Source organism: Pan paniscus, chromosome 10, assembly GCF_029289425.2.
Source record: "Pan paniscus chromosome 10, NHGRI_mPanPan1-v2.0_pri, whole genome shotgun sequence".
Lineage (NCBI taxonomy): Eukaryota > Metazoa > Chordata > Mammalia > Primates > Hominidae > Pan > Pan paniscus.
Window position 1 is genome coordinate 88,138,211 of NC_073259.2, and position 24,192 is coordinate 88,162,402.

The 24,192-nt window shown below is 36.8% G+C and overlaps 1 pseudogene; it reads right to left on the reverse strand.

Annotated features, from left to right (window-relative positions):
* Positions 1-17,396: 17,396 nt before the first annotated feature.
* On the reverse strand, positions 17,397-17,855 carry LOC100982613 (large ribosomal subunit protein uL24-like; annotated as a pseudogene).
* Positions 17,856-24,192: the final 6,337 nt, after the last annotated feature.

Here is a 24,192-nt window from a genome sequence, read left to right on the forward strand (position 1 = left end):
ATGTTCTTGCTCAGCTTTGTGATTTTTATTTTTTTTAACCTATGGGAGATATGTAAACTCTTAAAGGTCATGAGATAGAAAGGAGGGCAAGACATTTGTGTCATATTAATAACATTTTTTTCTGTTTATAAAAATAAACTGTGATCCTTATATCCTTATTATAAAAATAAACTGTGAAAAAAAATTTCAACAATACAGAAATATATTTAAAGGGAAAAATATCCTATAATTCTATTTTAGTTTGTAAAATCTTAGATTTTCCCTCTGCAGATAGTAATATGGAATGTATGCCACATCCATAGTTACAGGTAAATATCTTAAGTAAATATACTCTTCTATATATACATATACATTTTTTAGCAACAACAATGAGATTATTTTTGCTCTTTGCAACCTTTTTTTTAATTGTAACAGTATATCTTGGACATCTTTCAGTGACATTACATGATTTCCCCCAGGGGCAGCGCACTATTCCATTGTACCATAATCTGTGTAACTAATCCTTTACTGGTGATATTGGGGTTGTTTCCAGTTTTCTGCCATCATGACAACTGCAGTAAATATACTTGTATATATTAAGTTTGATAGAACTTAGTGACTGTATCAGTCAGCATAGGCTAAGTTATGCTTTATTAGCAAGCAGACCTAAAGTCTCAGACGCTTGAGACAACGTAAGTGCCTTTCTTGTTTATGCAAAGCACTCTGTGGGTTTAGGTGACACTTCAGAGAAGTTGCCCTCCATGTGTTGGCTCAGTATTAGGGGGTGCTCTGATCTTGTGACTCATCCAAGTCAACAAGTACTTTTATGATTACTGTGACAGGAGAAGAGTGAACTAGAAAGTCAGGCACTGGCAATTGAATCCTTTTGGAAAATCACTTTTGCAACCATATTATTAACCTAAGGAACTAATATGGTCATGTCTCACTCTCATAGAATTGTGAAATGCGGCTGTTCTATGTGCATGTAGTAGAGGAGATTTGAATGCTAGCAAATAGTCGAAATGACTACCATAGTGATTGATTCACTGATTGTGGACAGTGAGATGGGAGTCCAAGATATCAAAGAGTTTTTGAACTTAAGTAAGTGAGCATAGGAATGCCATTAATTAGATTCCAGAGTTCATCTGGAAATGGTCAGTTAACTAAGATAGAACACAGACTGTGGGAAGAGATGGAGATCAGAAATTATACCTGCTCCTGGACTGGAAGAATTGCCTCAGCAACTACCTGCTGTGGTCAGAGATTTTTAGTCTGGAGAACAAAATGTAATTTTGAAGGGGAAGCTGCAATTTCAGTCATAAGGTAGGCAAATAGCTTGCAGCAACAAAAAGGTGAATATAAAGTCCTGTTATCTCAACAGGTAGTTGGACATCAGGAATGGAAGTAAAAATTTGACGACACTTAGAATTTCAGTCTTAAAATTGGCCTTGGAGAGTGAAATGGTTCAAGGTGCCAGGATGGGATTCAGGATCAGAAATGCAATACCTCTGGGGGATATAACAAGACTGGTACATTGGTTCTCAAAATTTATGTGTATCTAGTGCACTTTCTAATGCTAGAAAAGATTTAAAGATGAATATTACCTTTAAAAAGGAGGTATCTTTGGAAAATTGAAAACATTATATGCTCATGTATTGCTCATATCCATAGGTATACTTTCACACTGAGGATCTGTTTGAATAGAGTCATTTACTGTCCTAAATGTCATCTCCTATATTAAAATGCCATAGAGATCCCAAAACTATGTACATCTAGTATGCATCAAAAAAATTTAAAAAATAAAATGCTAAAGAGGCACTTGTCTTTTTACTACTCTTCAACTGTTACCCTGTCTCTCATACTCTTCATAGGCAATTGTTACCTCTTGACTCTTTTTTACAAAGAAGATTTTTAAACCATTTATTGATTTAGAAAGTAGGACTTTTAATTAATTTTAATTAAACATCTTTGCTGAGATAATTCACATGGCATAAGATTCACATTTTAAGGTATGATATTCAATATTTTTCATATATTCACAGAGCTGTGCAGCCATCACCACAATCTATTTTAGAACATTTTCATCACCCCAGAAAGAAGCCCTGTATCAATTAGCTGTCATTCCCCTCACCCACTAGGCCCCGGAAACCACTAATAAACTTTCTGTCTCTATGAATTTGCCTATTCTGGACATGTTAAGGAAATGAAATCATATACTATGTAGTCTTTTGTGTCTGATTTCTTGGAATTACGTTTTCAAGTTCATTCATATTGTTGTATGAATCAGTACTCATTTCTTTTTATGGCTGAAAAATATTCCATTGTATGGACATACTACATTTTGTTTACTTATCAGTTGGTGAATATTTGAGTTGGTTTCAGCTATTAATAATAATCTTTCTATGAAAATTCATGTACAAGTTTTTGTGTGGACATATGTGTTCATTTATCTTGTGTATATTCCTAGGAGTGGAATTGCTGAGTCATATGACAACTAAAATTTTGAAGAACTACCAAATTACTGAGTCACATGAAAACTAACATTTTGAAGAACTACCAAACCGTTTTTCAAAGTGGTTGCAATGTTTTACAATCCCACCAGCAATGCATAAGGGTTCCAATTTCTCCACATTTTTGTCAACACAAATTATTGTTTGTCTTTTGATATTAGCCATCCTAGCGGATATGAAGTGGCATTTCTTTGTGGTCCATCTACTTCTTAACCTACTTTAATCTGGCTTCCATTCTGTAACTCCACCAAAATCAGCAATCATTATAATCATCAGTGTGGTACATGTCTCTAATCTAAAGGATATATTCAGTTATTACCTTACTAGATCTTTTAGCAAATTCGATACGGTTGATTCTTCTTTCTAGAATATTTTATTTTCATAGTTTCAGGGCCTGAACAAATTCCTGGTTTTCTTCTTTTTTCCTCTGGTTATTTCTGTCTCTTTGCAGTTCGTTTTGTTCTATAGGTTAACAAGTTGTGGAGTTCCTTAAGACTTGCTCCCAGCTTTTTCCTCCTCTCAGTCTACACTTTGGTTTAATGCCCATGTCTTATACTACTATCAGTAAGCAGATGGCGCTCAAATTTTCATTTCCAGCACAGTCCTCTGTGCTCTAAACATGTTTATCTAATGGACAATTTGTTACTTCTCAGACACAACTTAAAATTAATCTGTCTAAGAATAAACACATAATCTCTCTCCTTTCTCCTATCAGTCTTTTTCTATTGTTTCATATTTGGAATGACAACCTCCTTCATCAGTTGGGCAAGCCAGAAATCTCAGCATCATTCTTGGCTCACTTCTCTTCCCTTACTTCCTACAAGCAGTCCTCATCAAGTCTTGCAAATCTTAGCTGCTAAATATCTCTTAAAACTGTTATTTTTTTTCTCTATATTAATGTCAATACCCTAGCTTAAGCTGGCATCACCCACATCCTGGGTTTATGTTAGGATTTCTTAATTGCTCTATCTTCAGCTACTCTGGCTGTCTCCAATTTATTACTCATACTGTAGCCCTAGTTAGAAAGATCCACTCCTATCCCTTGTTTAAAACTATTCAACAGTTTTCAAAAAGAGAAAATTATAGACTAATATCCCTGACAAACATAGATGCAAAAATCCTCAACAAAATATTGGCACAGCAAAAAGATAACACAACATAATCAGGTGAAATTTATCCCAGGGATATAAGAATGGTTTGATACATGCAAATCAATAAACTTGATACATTACAAATAGAATTTTAAAAAAACCATATGATCATCTCAATAGATAGAAAAAAGGCCCTCGATAAAATTCAGCATTCCTTCATGATAAAAATTCTCAACAAAGTAGGCATATAAGGAACATATCTCAAAATAATAAAGGCCGTATGTGACAAACTCATAGCCAACATCATACTTAATGGGGAAAAGTTGAAAGCATTCCAAGAACTGGAACAAGAGTGCCTACACCAGTCCTATTCAACGTAGTACTAGAATTCTTAGCCAGAGCAATCAGACAAGAGAAAGAAATAAAAGTCATCCAAATTGAATAAAAGGATGTCAAATTATCTCTGTTCACTGATATAATCTTATATCTAGGAAACCTGAAAGACTCCACCAAAAAACTTAGATTTTATAAATGAATTCAATAAAGTTTCAGGATACAAAATTAACATACAGAAATGAGTAGTGCTTCTATATGTCAATAACAATCTAGCCAAGGACAAATCAAGAAGGAAATCCCATTGCAATAGCTACAATAAATAAATAAAAACATGTAGGAATATATTTAACCAGGAGGGTAAAAGATCTCTACAAGGAACCCTACAAAACACTGATGAAATAAATTGTAAATGATGCAAACCAATGGGAAAACATCCCATGCTTATGGATTGGAAGAACTAATATTGTTAACATGACCATGCTTCCAAAAGCAATCTACAGATTCAATGCAATTTTTATCAAAATACCAATGTCATTTTTCACAGAATTAGAAAAAACAATTCTAAAATTCACATGGTATAAAAAAGGAGCCTGAATAGCCTAAGCAATCCTAAGCAAGAAGAACAAAGCTGGAGACATCACATTTCCTGACTTCAAATTATACTACAAGGCTATAATAACCAGAACAGCATGGTACTGGTATAAAAATAGAAATATAGAAATATAGATCAGTGGAATGGAATACAGAACCCAGAAATAAAGATGCATATCTAGAGCCAATTCATCTCTGCAAAGTCAACAAGAATATACACTGGGGAAAGGACTCCCTTTTCAATAAATGGTGCTAGGAAAATTCATTTGCCATATGAAGGAGAATGAAACTGGTCCCCTATCTCTCACCGTATATAAAAATCAACTCAAGATGGATAAAAGAACTAAACATAAAACCTGAAACTATAAAAATACTAGAGGAAAACCAAGGAAAAACTCTTCTGGACTTTGGCTTAGGCAAAGAATTTATGACCAAGTTCTCAGAAGTAAACATGATAAAAACAAAAATAGACAAATGGGACTTAAACTAAAAAGCTTCTGCACAGCAAAAGAAACAATTAACAGAGTAAGCAAACAACTACAGAATGAGAAAAAATATTTGGAAACTATGTATCTGACAAAGAGCTAATATGCAGAATCTACAAGTATTAATTCGACAGGGAAAAAAGTGGGCAAAGGACATTAACAGTTTTCAGAAGGCATACACACAGCCAACAATCATGTGAAAGAATACTTAACATCACTAATCAGAGAAATGGAAATGAAAACCACAGTGAGATCATCTTATATTAGTCAGGATTTTATTTTTTATTATTAAAATATCTAAAACCAGCCAGATGTTGGAGAAAGTAATGCTTATATACTGTTGGTGGGGATGTAAATTAGTATAACCTTTATGGAAAACAGTATGGAGATTTCTCAAAGAACTAAAAATAGCAATCCCGCTACTGGTTATATACCAAAAGGGAAATAATTCATTATATAAAAAAGATATCTGCACTCATAATGCTTATTACAGCACTATTCACAATAGCAAAGATAAGGAGTCAACCCAAGTGTCTATCAGTGGATGATTGGATAAAGAAAATGTCATATATATATACATACAATGAAATACTACTCAGCCATTTAAAAAAAAGAATAGTCATATCTTTTGCAACAATATGGATGGAACTGGAGGCTATTATTTTAAGTGAAACAACTCAGAGACAGACAAATACCACATATTCTCACTTATAAGTGCAAGCTAGACAATGGTTCCACATGAACTTACAGAATATAATAGACATTAGAGACTACAAAGGGTAGGAGGGTGAGAAGGAGGTGACGGTTGAAGGATTACTTATTGGGTACCATGTCCACTGTTCAGGTGATAGTTACGCTAAAAGCCCAGACTTCTGCCGTGCGTGGTGGCTCACGCCTATAATCCCAGCACTTTGGGAGGCCGAGGCGGGCCGATCACGAGGTCAGGAGATTGAGACCATCCTGGCTAACACGGTGAAACCCCGTCTCTACAACAAAATACAAATAATTAGCCGAGCGTGGTGGCACACGCCTGTAGTACCAGCTCCTCAGGAGGCTGAGGCAGGAGAATCGTTTGAACCCGGGAGACAGAGGTTGCAGTGAGCCGAGATTACGCCCCTGCACTCCAGCCCGGGCGACAAAGTGAGACTCCGTCTCAAAAAAAAAAAAATTTAAAAAAAGCCCAGACTTCACCATGATGCAATATACGGATGTAAGAAATCTGCACTTGTACTCCCTAAATATGTAAAAATTAAAGAAAAATGAAAACAGTCTCCCTCCCTCCCCAAATAAAACCATTTGACAGTTTCCTATTGCTCTTAGAACTGAGTTAAAAGTTTTGATTGTGATCTACAAGGCCAATAGTAGTATGGTTACAATCTACATTTCCATCAAAAACTCCCTCCAGCAAGTCTGTGATGCCAAAGTTAGGGCTCTGGTTGGGAAGGAATGAGACTCTGAGACACACGATTGGGACATCTGAGTTGATGCACTTGAAATTCTTGAAACCCCAGATCATCTTGAACCCTGTGGTCCTGCAGAAGTGGCTCACTTTTCTTTGTTAGAAGCTGTTCTCCTCCCCCGTGACTTTTGTCCCCTGCCCAACTAGACGATAATGAAGTCTCTGCCCATGTAACATGTTAAGCTCTCCTCGCCTCCCCCAGTCAATCCTCACCTCCCTCCTGACCTCCAAACTGATAACTAGAATCGACTTAAAACATATTGCAGCTGGGAAAGTACTGGGCCTGCTAAGGGAGGAAAAGAGCTAAGTAGCAAGAGACAAACACTAGTCACATGATCATCAGTAGTGCATAAATGCTAGAAAAGCAGGGAAAGAACATTCAAGGTTTTATTATATGGGATCACCCTTCTGTGATACTGGATTTTATACCTTGGCAAGGACCCAAGGAGATTATGCCAAACACTGTTTTCTTAGAAAAAGCGATGGTCAACACCAAGTGAAGTAGAAACCTCAGAACTACCATGGCAGAACATGAAGTGGAGATCAAAAGGCTTAGGTAAGTAAGCATATCATAGGGAATGACACTAAATAGGGCTGGAAAACACACCAGCTGACATTTTTCTGCAGAAACATCTTTGTGTTTACCAACGGGATGAGAAATGTGCTAGTGAAGGGGGCACCCACGCCATTGAGAAGCGCATTGGTGGTTCTCTTCTTTTTTTTTTTTTTTTTTTTTTTTTTTGAGACGGAGTCTCGCTCTCTCCCCCAGGCTGGAGTGCAAATGGCGCGATCTTGGCCCACTGCAAGCTCAGCCCCCTGGGTTCACGCCATTCTCCTGTTTCAGCCTCCCGAGTATCTGGGACTACAGGCGCCCGCCACAACGCCCCGCTAATTTTTTTTTGTATATTTAGTAGAGACGAGGTTTCAACATGTTTGCCAGGATGGTCTCGATCTCCTGACCTCGTGATCCACCTGCCTCAGCCTCCCAAAGTGCTGGGATTACAGGCTTGAGCCACCGGGCCCGGCCGGTGGTTCTCTTCTTTACTCCAGGAGATGCTGTTCTATCTCACTGATAGCAGTTGGCATGAGAAAATACCAAACTAGTAGAGGCCAGGTGGTATCACTTAACTGCCAGATGCAAGATAGGATTAATTATCATAATGAGCAACAAGTTTTTGGAATGGCAACCATGGGATCCAGGCTCATGAAGAACTATGGAGATGACTAATAGGATAGGGCATCCTTAGGGGAAAGACAGGTAGACATCCAACAGGGGCATTTCCCGATCTATACAATCAAGGATAAGTGGTCTAAGGACAGAGAACAGCTGCCCCAACAAAAAGTCGATTTCTGAACCTGACCCAATTTGCATATCTGCAACCCCTTGACTGAAGGAGAGTCAGGGTCCTTTACAAGAATGGATTCTATACCCTATAGCAAGTGTATTCAGTAAAGTTTCTTCCAATTTATCCCTGAAAAGACCTAAGGCCACGTAGTTGGGTAATAACTCTATACTGGTAAAAGGAGAACACTCAAAACATTTTGAGGGTTTCTGAATTATTAAATATGGGTCTGAGTTGACATTGATACTTAAGGACCTAAAGAATTATCCTGGGCTCCCTGTTGGAGTGGAGTATATAGGGAGCAGGTAATAAATGCAATTGTGGCTCAGATTCAACTCACAATGAATCAGCTATATCCATAAACCCACTTGCTAGTAATTTCCCTGATACTTAAATGTATAACTGGATTGCACATACTTGAAAATTGGCAGAAGGCACACATTGATCCTTGACCTGTGCAGTAAGCTCTATCATCATGAGGAAGGCCACTTGGAAGCCTATGAAATCACACCTCCACCCTAGCCAAATAATAAATATAAAATAATATTGAAGAATCAAGGGGAGAGGATGGCAGAGATAAAGACCATTCTTAAAGACTCAAAAGATGCAGAGATCATGGTCTCCATCATGTCTTCATTTAAATCATGAGTCTGAGCCCTACAAAAATCAGATGGATCCTGGAAGATGATTCTGAATTCCCACAAACCCGACCAAGAAGTAGCTCCAGTTTCTGTCGCTTTGCTGGAAGTGGTATCTCAATGGGAACATATTAACACAAATCCAGGTGCAGAGTATCTAGCCATAGATCTAGTGAACATGATCTATTCCATCCCATGGGCAAGTCTTATAAACTCTCTATACTTCAGTTTACTCATCTGTAAGTTGGGGAGAATATCTACTTCAGGGAGTCATTGTGAATCCTCAGTTAATTAATGCATATAAAGTACTTAAAACACTGCTGAGCACTGCAGTTAGCACTATATAAGTATTAGCTTTTTTTTTTTTTGTTAGGGGAAATGGTCATATTAATCTCTATAAAAGTAACTTGTATATTATCTACACATTACATTACTTATTCTTGTAGAGAAGAGGAACGAGGAACAACAAACAGGTAAATAAATACATTAAATTGTTTCCTTGTTTACCGTCTATTCTTTGTGGGTTTGGTGACTCATACCTTTAATCCCAACACTTTGGGAGGCCGACAAAGGAGGATTGCTTGAGGCCAGGAGTTCAAGACCAGTCTAGGCAACATCGCCAGAACATGTCTCTACAATTTTTTTTTTTTTTAAATTAGCTGGGTGTGATGGCAGATGCCTGTAGTCCTAGCTACTTGGAAGGCTGAGGCAGGAGGATCACTTGTGCCCAGAAATTCAAGGCTGCAGTGAGCTGTGATTACACCACTGCACTCCAGCCTGGGTGAACAGAATAAGACCCTGTCTCTTAAAAAAGAAAAAAAGAAAAAGAAAAAAGAGAATATAAGCTCTTTGAAGGTGGGGACTATATCCCAGCATTTAGAATTGCAGCCAGCATGTAGCAGGCTCTTATAGAATATATGTGATTAGATATTGTCATGCCAAAATCCTATTGACTCCAGTGGAGATGGCACCAGGTTCAACAGATAGAAGAAGAGACCCAGAGCCAGCAAATGAGTCATGGGATTTTATTGGAGACTTTCATACAGTGGAGACAGTCCAGTGGTGGGAGGCTGGGCAGAAGAACTGCAACTGCTTACAGATCATACAGCATTTTCACTTAGCACTCTTTCCCTAACAACCTTCACCTGGCAACCTTAATGCAACCCAAAACACGGGCCTCGAATTGCTGTATGGCTGGTGTTTTACAGGATGGGCTGGGGCTCAGATGTTCCTCACAGACAAAGAAGGAATCTCTGGGTTGGCCACTCACGGATCCCTTAGCTTAGAACACATTCAGGTGCATCTGCCATACATGGTCATTCTCAGGGTATGCTTAAGATATTGCTATTAGACGCGTTTACCCTATAGCTATACATATATGTGGGAGGTAGGGATATATATGTTTGTTTCCTGTTAATTGATCTTCTTTAATTTCTTATTGGTACCCTAGGAATACCCTTAGTTTGCAGTGGAAGCAGAAACAAATGCTCAAAGAAATCTCTAGCCTAAGTGTGGGACAGAAAGATTTTGCTGCCTTTTTAAAGATCATAATTTCACATCCAAAAATTAGACTTGAGGTGGGGGGAAGGGAGTAGAGGCATGCAGAAGAAGCTGGAGAGAGGGAGGTGTGAAGGGAGTGGAATTATAAAGATAGGAAGGGGAAGAAGGAGTTCTCATGGTAGGTGAGGACCAGGAACAGATGGGGAAGGGACACAGAGTGCTGATTTCCTCAAGCCTGGATCACCTGTGGACATCCTATCATCCAACAGTCCTGAGAGAGGTGGGGGATTCAGGTGCATGTGGTTGTAGGTGCAAAGGGGGAACCTAGCTCCCTGTTGAAGGTGAAAGTGGACAGAATACAGAAAATGGCTGACACACAGCCCGTTCCTCAACATGATCACCTACCATGTTCCAGGATTGTAGAAATATTAGCTTGATAATCATTACAGGAACTCTGTTTTACAGATAAAAAAAAAAAAACCAACACAAGGATTAGATCAATTATGTAATTTACAGAAGGCCACAAAGCAGCTAGAATCATGGCTTGGATGAAAACTCAGCTGTTTCAACTCCAAAATTAGATGGTTAACCACCACAATATGCTACTTCATTGGGTTATTGGTCCTGGTTTTCTGGGTAGTGCTTTCTTTCTCTAGTTGGGCAGGAGCTGTTCCTGTGGAAATACGTCAGTTGCTAGCAGTCCAAATCTCAGGGTTCAAAGGGTGAGCTTCTCTTTGATTTGAGTTAATCTTGATCTCCAAGTGCCCTAATCTGGTGGAGGAGAAGTAAGTGTCTCTTGGGGTCAGAACTTATGTTTATTGATTGTTTACTATTTGTTGTGCTGGGTTCTTTATATAGTTCATCTTATTTCTCACAACAAGTCTATGAGCTGGATAGTATTATATCATTTTGAAGAGAGGGATGGAAAAATGAGACTTCAGAAGGTGAGCTAGTTGCCTAGCATCCTATAGCAGTAAATGATGGAGTTGAGTACAGTTTGGGCCTCTCTAACCTCAGAATTATGAAAGTGGCAATAACCGTGCCAGCGGTTCTGATGCTGGGAAGTTATTTCAGTTGGAAGCACATCTCTGCCAATGGTAGAGGGACCCAAACCGTGTTTAATCACAGGTTCAGTGACCATAGTCTGTAGAATAAACAACTCTCTCATATTCACTTACTCTGATATTTCAAACATACATGGCTGCTTTTATGGTAAATGAGATGTAAATTTACCTAATATATTTAATAAATTTAGTTTATTTTTGTCATTATATGGTAACAGAGTCAGAACGTATATCCATGGGTTGAAAGCAGTGTTGTGAAATGGTTAAGGGCCAGATTCTGGAGACAGAGTATTTTGTGTTTGAATCCTGGCTTGGCAACTTACTGTCTAGCTGTGTGACCTTGAGCAGACTTCAATTTTTCAGGGTTCAGGGTCTTTACCTGTAAAAGGAAGATAATAATATTGATTTTATAAGCTGTTGTGAAGATTAAATAAATTGATCTCTGAAAGTTGCTAAGATAGCACTTGGCCCAGAGTAAGCACTTTTAAGTTTTAATTATTATTATAACTGGGCTTTTACAGGAAATTTAAGAAATTTTTTATTTTAAAAGGGTCTTTACCTGAAACGGGTAAGAACCTCTGCATTGAAGTCCAATTTTATCCCTCAGGAGCTATGACTTTAGAAAGCTATTTAAATTCTCTGTGTATTAGTTTTTTAATAGTGTGGTTTTAATGATTAAAATGAGATTCTGTATATAAAGCACTAAACACTGTTTAAAAATCATAAGTGGTCAATACATAATAGGGATGAAAAATACGATTATCAGTTTCATCATTAACCACGATAGAAAATTTACTTGGACAATGTCACGTTTCAAAAATACCTAATGAAATGTGTGACAAGAATGAAAACAAAACCACCTCAATTTTTCAGCAAGTTTTATGGTCCTGCCTCTGTGCTAAACAATATTATGCATTAAAAATGATGAGGTCCCTGAAGAAAAGGAGCTTGCCATTTAATTTGGGAGATGAATCACCCACAAACGGCATGTTTGTAAAGCTGTCAGTACCCTGACATAGTGGGAGCTCCATCATCAAGAGCTGGTATTATTATTATTTTATTATTTATAAAAAAAGCACATAACAGGCTGAGCATGGGGGCTCATGCCTGTAATCCCAGCACTTTGGGAGGCCGAGGCAGGAGGATCATTTGAGGTCAGGAGTTTGAGACAGTCTGGCCAACATGGCAAAACACTGTCTATACTAAAAATACAAAAATTATCTGGGCATAGTGGTGGGTGCCTGTAATCCCCACTACTTAGGAGGCTGGGGCAGGAGAATCGCTTCAACTGGGAGGCGGAGGTTGCAGTGAGCCGTGATGGCACCTCTGCACTCCAGCCTGGGTGACACAGCGAGACTCTGTTTCACCAAAAAAAAAAAAAAAAAAAAAGCACATAACAAAGACCTAGGCAGTGTAATACCAACAGTTAGAATATAAAGCTGTGTATAATAAGGGGCTAATTAGGAGTTAGAGACAAGTTTTAAATGAGAGCAATCTGAGTTTAAGCCACAGTTGATTCTTGTTATTTTCAGTAGTTCTGTTCTACAAAGTTGTCAGAATCAATGAATTAGGGAATACTGAAGCTAATTGCTTCAGCAATTAAGCATTGCTCCTAGGGGAAATGCAGGGTTAGGTTCCTGTGATCCTCTGATTACAACATTTTTGTCAACTGATCAACTGATCAATTAATAACCTTGTTCTATGTGTATTTCTGTTTAAAAACACCATATTTAATATACATTGTAGATTCGTTAACATTGCACTCACAGCCAGCAGCACCGCAACTCATGTCTGGAGTTTATCGAACACATATTTTCCCTGTAAGGCACATTACAGCCTCCTTGTGCTCAGGATCATTAGACGGCACTTCTGCACTGTGCTTTGGGCTTCCTTTAAACAACAAAATCACCAAGAAAAGGACAAACATGCAAAAAACATGCCATTACATAGATCACAAAAAGGGTACTTGTTTATAATATGAGAGCTAAAACAAGAAGGCAATGTTGCCTTGTTTGACTTCAGCTAAGAACGTGCCATTGTGCACATTTCTGTGAATAACCTCAGAAGCATAGTGAGTATTGATTTTGGGGTTACAAATGAACGTTAGCTGCTAGGTGAATTCGCACATACTGAATCTGTGAATGATGAGGATCAACTGCAAAGTGTAAACCTGGAGGGATTCATAGAAGAGATGTGTTTTGAGTCAGGCCTTAAAGGATGAGTAAATGAAGATGGGAATGATGAGTGGGGACAGATGTCAGCCCCTAATGGGTTCTAGTCTCATCACACTCATACCTTCCTGATCACAGACCCTTTCTTCCTCTAGTATACTATCTTTGAAGCTGAATCCTTGAGCTTTACAATTTACTGCTTATTAAAGAAGGAGCTTAATAAACATAGGGAAGCATCTAATTTATAGACTAAATGATCATTAGGCCTCTCTTCATATCTAAGGAAAACTTCTTTTGTCTGTGAATAAAAAAAGTCTGAAAATTTTATGTTGGAGAGAGATATCAATTAAAAAACCAGAGTTCAACCTGCAACGAAATCTACAAATCAGGACAGATAATTGATATTATTTTGTTGTCAAACACCTACGTTAGGGAGACTAGAGTTAGAAGACTGGGGGACAAACAAGGAGAGCCTTTTAACGTTCCCTACCTGCAATATTAGCTTATGATGTTTTTGATTATCTTTATTAAGTGGAAAAAAACGATTTCCCCTTAATCCATAATTTAAACATTACTTCTCAAAAGTGATAAAAATAGCATGTAGGTATTAGTCAAAGATTTGTTTTTTCAAGATTTGGCTGAAAACCAAACTAAAACTTCCATGTGCTCCAATAAACCCAGTGTTTTTCATAGTTTGCTATTTCTAAATCCCTGTTGCCATGGTTATGGACTTTACATCAGCAAAAAGGGGATGAGGTACTGAGTGATTTATACCCACTGTTTGATATTTTAAGTGCTTCACCACTGCTCTTTTCCTTTTCTGTAGAAAGTATATAAGGATGTTTTTCTGGTAGGGCTTTCAGACCTTCAGATAAAGGAGCTCTCGAAATACAACCCATAAGGAATAAAGCCATAGCCAGTGCTTCCCTGGTAAGTTTTGGGGGATGGAAGTGGCAGCAGTCATAAGAAAGCAAATCGAGAAGTAAGGGCAGTTGGCTGTTCTACTGAAAATGGTTTAATGGAAATGAGAGGTGATGAAGCATTTACAATATAACCTGCAATACAAGGTTGGCATAGAAAACATTTAAAAATTATAATTAAAATTAAACAGCTCAAGAATGACCTGTATTTTCTCTCTGTAGCATAATGCTTCCTTTGATAAATCTAAGAACCCCTGGATGTTCACTCAGTTGGAAAAATCAATGGTTTAGTTCCAATCACTTTGCAGAGAGGAAACTGGTGATTTGGATGGTTCCACTCCTGGGCCCGTGTTCTGTGGCTGTTATTACTGTTGCTTCACATTAATGGAAATAATTCATTAACTGAAAGTCAGCTCTAAAAGGATCAATTACACACATGGTTCCTGCCCATTTTCTGTTACTCTTGGGCTAAGTTCTCCTGCTTCCTCATGGTCTGGAAGGCAGAAATCCCTTCTATCCATAATTGGCAGGTTTTATAGGTTGAAACCTATGGTTTCAGACAATGGAAATTTGCTCAAGAACTCAGGACTTTCAGTTGCCCAGCTAGTGGCAAGTATTGTTACTTTAAAGTGTAGTTTATTCCAATTCTACTCTTTTAGTTATTTTAAAACGTACAGTAAATTATTGTTAACTATGGTTGCCCTATTAAGCCACCGAACACTAGATCTTATTTCTCCTAACAACAACAAAAATATGATAAATGCTTGAAGTGATGGATACCCCAACTACTTCAATTTGATCATTATACATTATATCTTTTTATCTAAATATCATATGTACCCCATAAATATGTATAACTATTATGTATCCATAATAATCAAAAATTAAAAAATTTTTAAAAATGTAGTTTATACAAAGCTTATTAATAGTGGAGGCTCATATAAACCCATATAATTGATTTCAACTTTATAAAACACATTGTTTTTCAAACCGCTAGAAAGTATTACATGAATTCACTCTGTTAATCTGTGTTTAGGTGTTACGAGAAACTGGCCACAAGGTCAGTACTTTATAGAAGTTAACCTCTTTTCCTTTTCTTTCAAGCTGGTATTGGGGGTGGGAGACATTATTACAACTCCAGAATGTTTATGCAAAGGAAGAATGATTCAGACTGGCTGTAGACATTGTGCTAAGATTTATTCATCTTAATGAATAAATCCTTTCCTACTTTTGTTTTTCCAGTTCCTCAACTTTCACTTTTTTTTCCCATGTGTTTCCCATTTCAAATGGAGAAAATGCTAGTACATTTTAACAAAACTCTTTGCAGTTGTCAAGGCTTAGTATATTAAGGAATTTATTCTATTTTTTAAAAGCCTGTATTCTTATAGCACTGGGTTCATAGTACTGATCAAGCATTTAAATAAGAACTTGAAAATTTTGTAATTCCAGCATGCTGGTGAATAACCATGCAATGAAAGGTAAAATGAAAAGCCTCAATTTAAAAAAGTGAGCTTCTGTTGCTGTGATTCAAATGTTTGCTTTAAAAGCACTTAAGATGTTCCTGCAGAATCTCTTGCTTTTTCTCTTTAACAAATCCTGCTTGCTCCTCCTACGTGAAAGGTTGATGTTTCCGCAAGAGTTCAAATAAAATGGTGTGGTACAAGTTAGTACAGGCCTCATGGCTCTAAGTTCTTTTTGTGGTGGTAAGTGGGTGGAATATGTATCCAGTTTTTTAGCACAAAGAATTTTAAATGCTCTTAATATTTGAGTGTAAGAATTAAGGTAGTCACACACACTTCCTCATTCTCCTGAACATCCTCCTTTCTGGCTTTATGGCTCTTGGATAGGTGCCAAAAATGGAAGGCTGAGTGGAGACTGTTTTATCTCTTTTCAGCCTATGTTCTATCACAACTGCATTGTAATTCAATTAATGTAAAATAAGACAAATAATTATATGATAGCCTTGTTATAACATATTCATCATGTAGAGCGATAGCATAATAGGGAACAGTTTTTAAATATAGTGCCTAGTCCAGTATCTATGTTATATCATATAATCATCACAGTAAGTGTAAAAGCAGTTTTTAAAAAAAAAATCCTCATTTAATAGATGAAGAAACTGAGTCTCACACTGCTAAAGCAACTTTTCCAAGGGCACAGAACTAATTATAAGAGAAATTTGAGATTGGGATCTGTTTACTTGAGCCCACACCATACCTGTAAAGGGGGGAAATTGCTGTAGGTGAAGTGTTGTGGTATTGATGTCCTCATTGTAATTAAACAGAAAATACTTTGGGAAGAGCTCCAATATTAATCTGTTCCATTTCACATTTTTTATTCTGGAGAAAGAGTGTTTGGTCTCCAAGGATCAATTGAATCAAGAAATGTTCTTAATTCTGAAATGTAACCTTATGTTCTCTTATGCAACAATTTTTCCAATCCAGGCTTCTATTAATTCCAGACCTATGAATCCACTAGTTGATAAATCCACTCAAACTCAATACAAGTAGGATGCAGAATGCAGTGGTTGAGGGACTGTGCACTTACTAACTGTGTGACTGAGCAACTTACTTAACTCCCTGGGACTCTGTTTCCTCCTAAGTAAACTAGGGAATGTATAGAATCTATCTCACATACTTGCTACGATCTGTCAATCAGCTTATTTATCTATCTATCTTACTTACCGTTGATATATCCATTGCACCTAGAACAGTGCCAGGAACAGAGCCATTGCTGTATATTATCATCAATTAAATGTCCTTGTGGCTTTTCCCTCAAAGGTAGACCTTTTCATGTGTTCCTTGTATGAACTGCACCAGCATGCAATTGCCTAGTAGTCCAAGCCAGGGGACTGGGCATCAGCTTTTATTCCTTTTCCTCCTTCACCCCTATGTCCACTTGATTACCAAGTCCCGTTGATTTTAGCTTTAAGTATTTCTTGAACCGGCTACTTCTCTACATCTCCACTGTCACCCCTCTAGTTGTAGATACAATCTCTTTATCTTGATTACTTAAACAGCCTTCCTGATGGTCTCTTCCCTTCAATTTTCCCCCACTCCCAATTGTATCTATCCCCCTCACTGTAGTCAGGGTGTTTGAAAAATATGTCAGACTGTATTCTTCCTTAGCTTTTAAGGTTTCCTGTTATTTCTTGAGGTATATTCTAAAACTTTAATAAAGTCCTACTGATGGATGGACTAGTTTCCCAGAGTTGTCTCTTACCAACTCTTTACTCTCGGAGCTCTAGTCATAAGGCTCTTCTTTTTTTTCTCCTTTGTTTCAAGTTTTAATCAAAGCTTGTATATAAGATTATTCCTGCATCTTCTCAATTGTTTCTTCCTTGTATTTGCCCTTTTCCTTTCCTACTTGGCGAGATTTGGCTTTCCGTTCAAGGATCTTTTTGCGGTCTTTGTCCAGTTTTAGCCTAGTGATAACCACCTTGCTGGGGTGAATGCCTACGTGGACAGTTGTGCCATTAGCCTTTTCCCGCTGCACCCATTCAATCTAGATAACATATTTCTTCCTGTAAACCTGGACCACTTTGCCAATTTGCTGACCTTCATAGTGTCCTTGTACAACCTGAACTTCATCGTCCTTTCGGATGGGCATGGATCGCTCGTTGTACTTCTGTCTCAGCTCTTTGGAAAGAAGGGAAGACATAATCTTCCTTCGAATGTGGGAAGGTGCGTTGAAATGCCTTTTGCGATTCTTGCTTCGGTCGGAAGTCACAAAGGGATTAAACTTCATTTTGGCCGCTCCCGCTTCGGTGATCGATCTTCTTTTCTTTTCTTGCAGGCTTCACATTCCTTTTGACTGTGGCATCTTCTCACTTGCTGTCCCTATGCCAGAATGTTGTCCCTTCTCTTCCCATAGTTAATTCTTATGAATTCTTCAACAGTCAGCTCAAATATCACTTTCTTGACCCCGTGGCTAAATTGGATCTGTTATATATTCAAATCACTCTACTTTTCTTTCATAGCACTCATTTAAAATGTAATTGAATAATTAGTTATGTTGTGTGTTAGAATGCAGGCTCCATAAAAGCTGTCCTGTCACTGCTGTATACGTACCACCTAGCAGAGTGCCTTGCACATAGTTGGCATTCAATATTTATTGCATGACTTTCTCCATTTAGGAACATAGTAATAGCTGAATAATATGGAAATACTGCTAGTATTATTCTAAAAATGCCTATACCTTTGCAAACATTCACACAACTATTTGAAAAAGAAAAATGGGCCTGTAATGATGTAATTGTTTTTAAGATAATATATTCTAGACACCTAAGAACTGATAACTTTTGCCTTGTTTCTGAAGACTCATCAGTACTTTTTAAAATGTGATTGATCTTTTGTGGCCAGGGGTCAAAATATAATTTATTTCATACAGAAAATAACTTGATCTTTTCCCTGTTGACTTAATCCCAACACCTACAGAAGTTGGGCTGCAAAGATCAGAATTCCCAATATTCATTTCTATTTTAACCTGAAGATGATTAATGAAGCATGAAGGTGTTAAGCCATGTGCTAGATGCTGTAAGGGATTCAGTGATGTATGAGGCAAGGAACCTACTCTGAAAGCAGCTTACAAGCTAGTACAGGAGATAGGAGTACTTTGGGATTTGAATACCCAAAATGCAGTAGACTTGTGATGGGGCCAGGATCCAGTGAGAAACATCCCAATCTCACATCTCTCCCATATCCAGATTGCTGGGAAGATTGAATGCTTAGAAAAGCCACATACCTCAAGCTTTTCCATTTCTCAACCCTTATTGCTCATTAGAATCACTGGGGGAGCTTTAAAAAATGGATACTTAGGCCCTGCCTCAGACGAATTAAATTGCCAAGAGAGGCGTGTTCTTTCCTGTGTATGGTAGCAAGCACTTACCTAACTTGGGGAAGGACCCAACTCACTTAGCTAGCTAGTGCCAAGGATACACTTAATAATTGAGTGGATACAGTGCCTTAGTTCTTCATTGTCTTCCTTATTTTCTCAAGAAGGCATACGTTGGAGGGGTGAGAGCATGTCAGGGGGGTGAGGGCAGTGTTGTAGGGGTGGGAGAGAGCTGCCTAGTTGGGCACAGTTTAAGTGCAAGGCATTATTGTAGGTATCTATAGATTGTCACACAAAAGATTTAGTAAGGATCGTGTATCATCAATCTTTTAAAGAAATCTGGTAAATTCATAATTTTTATTATGAACCAAAACATACTCGAAAATAAAAACTGGCCAGGCACGGTGGCTCATGCCTGTAATCACAGCACTTTGGAAGGCTGAGACGGGCGGATCACCTGAGTTCGGGAGTTCGACACCTGCCTGACCAACATGAAGAAACCCTGTCTCTACTAAAAATTCAACAGATTAGCCAGACGTGGTGGTGCATGCCTGTAATCCCAGCTACTTGGGAGGCTGAGGCAGGAGAATCGCTTGAACCAGGGAGGTGGGGGTTGCGGTGAGCCGAGATTGCACCATTGCACTCTGCACTCCAGCCTGGGCAACAAGAGCAAAACTCCGTCTCAAAAACAAAACAAAACAAAACAAACAAACAAAAAAACTGAAATTAAGAAAGTATGCTGAGAAAAAAAAAATGACTAAATTAGCAATTTCCTATCTTTGGGTAAAATTCATTTAAAACTATTCTAAGAACATAAACAATAGCAGTAAGTGTGAGTTTAAAACATATGTGGAGAAAAAGTCACATCAAAATAAATTCAGTCATCACTCAATTAGAAAATGGTATGAGTAGAAGGGAACCTATGGTTCATTCTTTATTTTAAAATTAAGGCCCAAAGAAGTTAGATTGCCTGCCTAAGGTCACACAGCTAGCTATTTTGAGAAAGTTTCTCATATCCTAGCTACATTTCTGAAATAAAAGGAAATAGTAATATCAATTTAGAAGATGTTATTTCAGGATAACCTGCAGATTTTTATCTTTGTACCATATATTATTATTGTTCTTGGGCAGTATCTAAATTGTTCTAATTAAGACCCTTTTCACCTGAAGAGTGAAAATTATTGATGCTTTTAGCCCAGTCTATATAAATGTTTAAATATATATCAAGAATTATAAGTATCATGAACCTTAATGTTAATACAATAACATTTTTCCTCTCTGCTTCCCAACTCTTGCCTTTCCCCATCATACTCCCCTTTACCCATTCAGACTTTTTGATTTTGGATAAGAAGTGGTAAATTGGTATCCCTGGCATGACTACATTTAAATAACTATATCTGAAGATTGTTTTATGGAAAAGTTTACAAAGCACTGGAACTTTGCTGTCAATACCTGACAGTGTACCCACTGGAAATCATCAAAGGCTTCATTCCAACAGATACTGGGAAAAAACATCAACCATTTGCGGATAAAAACGTTTCCATAAAAACATGAGCAAACTATTTTTTGGATCTGTTCAGATTTAATTGTGAGACCAAATGTCATATGACATCACTAAAAACAAAAAGGAATAATTCCAAGATCTACAAGGATGAGTGGGCACAAATCACAACTGCTGTAGTATATCCACTAAAACATTTGTTGACTCCAAAGCCATTGTGCCCCATTTGGATATTATACTCAGATGTTACCATTTGGTATTTGTGCATGGACACATTTATGCATGAAATGATGAAGGAAGATTCGTCAGCTCTTAGCAGATTTATCTTCTCATGAAATCATTTTTTCCTGCCTTCATTTGGGAGAGGGTGGCTTTCACACTACCAGAAACTACCTCATGCTGATGCTGTTATATTTCAGTCTTCACAGACTATGTCCAGGGTCCCAAGTCACTAGACTGGTAATCTGTTTTACGGTTATTTCTAAATGGTTTGACAATCACCTGTGTATTTGTTTTATCTCTCCAGAGATTGAATGTCCACTTTTCTTCTTTCCTGTTCCTCTTTTTTTCTTGATATATTTTTTGGTAATTCCTTTTCTGTTCTTCTCCATATGTTTCCTAAACTGATTATTAGATTTTCAGGCAACTGGCACATATTATAACAGGAGTTGAAGACTTTTTCAGCCATCTCATGAAACATACACACACATACACAAGTGTGTGCACATGCACACAATCCTATATCCTTTGCCTTACTAGTACTCGTAATGTATGATTCTCTGGATTGCATTATTCCATCTTTTATAACTGCTTCAGCTATATTTAATTAATCATACTGTATAGAAAGCAATGCAACAGTGGCCATTAAATTCTTTTATTTGTTATGCCTATCCTACTTAGTTTTATCAATTCAGCAGTGAAATGCATGACAATATTTATTTGTACTATGTTTTTTTCTTTTTTTTAAAATTAGTACTATGTTTTTGAAGCATTTTTTTTACTTTGGTTAATTTGCTAAAAATTTTAATGAATTACCAATTTGACAAATTTACAGAGTTTACATGTACCAAAAATGTGTGTCTTCTAACCATTTATAAATTTTATAGTAATTTATATTGAATAGAATGATTTATCATCTGTCTGATATTGACTGGGCTTGCTCAGGCATCTAGGATCAGCTGGCAGATTAGTTGTAAACTGACTGGCCTAGAATGGCTATATTAGTTTCCTATTTCTGCTGTAACAAATTATCTCACACTTAATGAAATGTTATTCAAAGAGTTAAAAACAACAAGCCTTTTGGAACTTAAATTTACAAGCAAAAAGCAACCCCATTAAAAGGTGGGCAAAGGACATAACGGACATTTTTCAAAAGAAGGCATACATGTGGCTAACAAGCATATGAAAACATGCTCAACATGACTAATCATTAGAGAAATGCAAATCAAAACCACAATGGGATACCATCTCACATCAGTCAGAATTTTTGGCTATTATTAAAGTGAAAAGATTAAAGTGAAAAAGTGAAAAAATGACAGATGCTAGTGAGGTTGCGGAGAAGAGGAAATGCTTATACACTGCTGGTGGGGATGTAAATTAGTTTAGCCATTGTAGAAAGCAGTGTGGTGGTTTCTCAAAGAACTTAAAACAGAATTACCATTCAACCTAGCAAGCCCCTTATTGGGTATATACCCAAAAGAATATGAATCATTCTACCATAAAGACACATGTACACATATGTTCATTGCAGTGCTGTTTACAAAAACAAAGACATGGAATCAACCTAAAGGCCCATCAGTGGTAGACTAGATAAAGCAAATATGATACATATACACCATGGATAAAGCAAATATGATACATATACATATACTACATAGCCATAAAAAAGGAAGATCATGCCCTTTGCAGCAACATGGTGGAGCTGGAGGCCATTATCCCAAGTAAACTAATGCAGGAACAGAAAACCAAATACCACATGTTCTCATTTATAAATGGGAGCTAAGTAACAAGAATACATGGACACGAAGAGGGAAATAACAGACACTGGGGCCTATTTGAGAGTGGAGGGTGGGAGGAGGGAGAGGATCAAAAAACTATCTGTTGGGTACTATGTTTATTACCCACATGATGAAATGATCTGTACACCAAACCCCATGACACGCAGTTTACCTATTTAACAAACCTGCACATGTACCCCAAAACTAAAATAAAAGTTAAAAAGAAATAAGACTTTTGTAAGTTGCTAATATCAGGAAGTTGGCAAATAGATTTATTTTTACATTTAGTCATTAATCTAATTGATTTTCTGTGAACTGGCTTTAGAACATTGGATTTTTGTCATATTGACTTGCTTCCTTTTCAAATGGATTATGTCATTTGAATTTTACAGTAATTCTGATTAATTATTCTGTAATAATTCTGAATAATTGTTCTTTCTGTAGTGGTAAGTGGGTGGAATACATTTCTAGTTTTTTTATTTTTAAACACAAACGATGCTAAGCACTTGAATCATATCAAGAGGCATTTGTCCCAAATTGGTGACGTGAAATTTGATTAGTTGGCTAAAGTGACATTTGCTAGATATTTTCATTGTTACTTTTTTTTCTCTTTGCAATTTATGGCAATCTATGTGGGAGATACTTTGAGAATGTGTCAGTATCCTGTATCTTAAATTTTCACCCAATGCTTTTAGCATCCATTGATGACTTTTGCTTGAATCAATTATTAAATTGGTGGTTTTCTAATTCTAACATTTGTTAGCTGACATTCTTCTATAAAGACGTTCTCCCCCACCTCCTTTCTTTAGTAACACTCTGGACACATGTATTTAAAAAAAATATATATATATGTGTATATATATGTATATATGTGTGTGTATATATGTATATATGTGTATATATATGTACATATATGTGTGTATATATGTATATATGTATATATATGTATATATGTATATATATGTATATATGTATATATGTATATATATGTATATATGTATATATGTATATATGTATATATATCTGTATATCTGTATATATGTATATATGTATATATATCTGTATATATGTGTGTATATATATGTGTATATATGTGTGTATATATATATATACACACACATATATAATTTACGGTTATCATTATTCTTTGCTCAAATTATTCCAGATTTGGCTTTAAGACAGCTCTTATATCTTTCTGACTCATCTCCAGTCTTTAACCTCTTTTCTCTTTTATGACACATGGGAAAAAATATGCTCTAGGTTCATCTTGTGCTTCTTATGCCCCAACTTTAGAATCATTAATTTCTTTAAGAAGACTGAGTATGGAATGATATTTAGAAACAAAAATCTGAAACTAAATGTTTTCATTGCTATGAAGCTATTGTTACTTCCAGGCCCTTGCTAAGGTCAGAGCTCAAAATTTATCAAAATAAAATATGAGTTTGTATTGACATGAATTCTATTTTAAATCAAACAACACAGGGTTCTTTCTCTATTTGTTATTGTATCTTCTTTTTCATTCAGGGAGAAATGTGGTTTCCCAAACATTAATATCTTTACTCATTTACTTTATCATGCCATTTGAAACTCATAGTATCTTATTTTACTTTGTCTCTGAGTTATGTTGTATCTATGCATTGCCAGAAATTTTCTCTGCCATTGTTGTTGATCCATGTGATTTGTTTGAAGGATATTTATACGGGTTTGGATGAAAGAGGATTTCATTATTTAGGGGGGACACAGAACACTTTAACACTAGCTTTCAAAGCTTTTA